Raw genomic sequence first — 1,945 nt, 5'->3', positions numbered from 1 at the left:
GGTCATTAAGGCAATCAATATAAAATTTAAAAATAATTAATAATTCGAAGTTAAAAACGGCATATTAAAAGAATTTGCACAATGATAAGTTTTTCAAGATATAATCAAGAAAAGATTTTTTTACTCAATAATCTAATATTCAAAATGAGTATTAAAATTTACAGTTTAAAGATTGTTCTTTTAATTTGTATTTAAGTCACTTACATATATGTATATACATACATATATACATATGTATCACCCAGATCAGTTCAAAGTAAAAAATAATTATTTGTTTTAATTGTGATTGTTTTGGTCATAATTATTTATTTATCATTACTAATATTAAAATGAGTAATGTCTATAATTAGATATACAAATTGCAAAAGTACTTAATGTGACTAAGGGACAAAATTAATTTGCATTTCGATAGATGTCGCTAGAAACTTAAAAACTATCCTATATATGACGTTATATGTTTGCATAAATAGTCATGAAAAAATTTTTAGAGTTACTCTGGTTTCCCTTCAATACGAATAAATCTTTCGCCTTTTACTAAAGATTTCCGTGGAGGGGAGCACTCAAATGAGTCTATAGACAATTTTTTGCTTTCCCGCTCTTGAGCGGGAACATTCCTTTATCATATGTCGGTCATGTTTCATAACTCATGAATCATGAATCATGCGTCACGATCATCTTTAATATTTGAATCTATTACGTATTCACTATCATGTGTTCAAAGTCAACCATCCATAAGTAATTTAAACGTTGCATATTTTCCTTACATAATTTATGTACATATTTTATCTGGTCGTTAATTCAGTGATCGATCGAAGCGTCAAAGTTAAAATTGTCGTGATCAAAGACGTGGAAACGAAACGAGTTTCATCGGAATAACAGTCATATTTTATACCGACAATCGCTTATATGGATTGCCGCTGTCACTTTCCAATATTTATGCACTTTTTTGCACTCTTGATATATGAAGAAATCAAAAGGAAAATATTGCACCTGTCGTGCATAAAAATGCAGCCGTCCAAGTTGTCGCTTTATAAAGAGAAAATCGCACTTCAGATTTGCCACTGTCAAAGTGTTCTAATTAAAAAAAGGTCATGACGAGTATTATTACTAGAGATCGGCTTCGAAGTAGCAACATTTGTATCAAGTATGTGATCCATTTGTGTAGATACATATTTAGATATAATAATATTAATGGTCGAGTACGAGTATAACCTTCTAGCTTACAATTGTGATGTTATGGGCTATTCAAAGATCCTATTATAAATACATGATAAAACATTCATAAAACTGCAAATTATCTCTACGTGGTCTCTTAAACTGTGGTTCCCATTAATTTCTTCGGCCAATATATATTGAAACATTGTCGGATTCTAGATACGTACGTATGTATGTACCTACATATATGTACATATGTATTATATATAATGGATAGTATTTCAATTAGTACTCAACCATTGATCGTGATATTTTTCATCAAATTAATGGCCAAGGTATTTTAGTGATATTTAGACAGCCGCATAATGTAGTCAACTGTTCCAGCTTCAATTTGTCCCAATAAACTAAATTCGTTGTAATATTTTAAGAAATATCGATAAATGTACTATTTTTTGAAATTATGTGTATAATCAAGGATATTTTTAATAGTGCTAAAAAACAGTTCTGATAAATATTGTAACGTAAAACTTTACTTGTTATATCCCACTTTTAACATTATTATATTTTGAATTTGGAGTATCAAAGTTATTTGCAAATAGCTTTATGCTATTTTGCATATATTGAAGATTTCAAATATTAAGACAAAAATAAATAATACTAATTTACTCTGATAACTACTAATTGATGCAGATTCCGTTCTATTGTATTAAAATAGAATCAATCCTTTTGTATCATATCTGATTCACATCTCAAAGAGCTTTCGAAGAAAAAAGCATCGTGCTAACAGTAC

The 1,945-nt window shown here is 28.7% G+C and overlaps 1 non-coding gene across 1 annotated transcript; it reads left to right on the top strand.

Annotated features, from left to right (window-relative positions):
• Positions 1-490: 490 nt before the first annotated feature.
• Positions 491-609, top strand: LOC143918488 (U5 spliceosomal RNA). Its single transcript, XR_013261132.1, has one exon. It is a non-coding gene; the product is annotated as a U5 spliceosomal RNA (small nuclear RNA).
• The last annotated feature ends 1,336 nt before the right edge of the window (positions 610-1,945 follow it).

Source organism: Arctopsyche grandis, chromosome 10, assembly GCF_051622035.1.
Source record: "Arctopsyche grandis isolate Sample6627 chromosome 10, ASM5162203v2, whole genome shotgun sequence".
NCBI classification, from domain to species: Eukaryota; Metazoa; Arthropoda; class Insecta; order Trichoptera; family Hydropsychidae; genus Arctopsyche; species Arctopsyche grandis.
The sequence above is the reverse complement of the archived record's forward strand: the minus strand, read 5'-3'. Positions and strand labels throughout refer to the sequence as shown.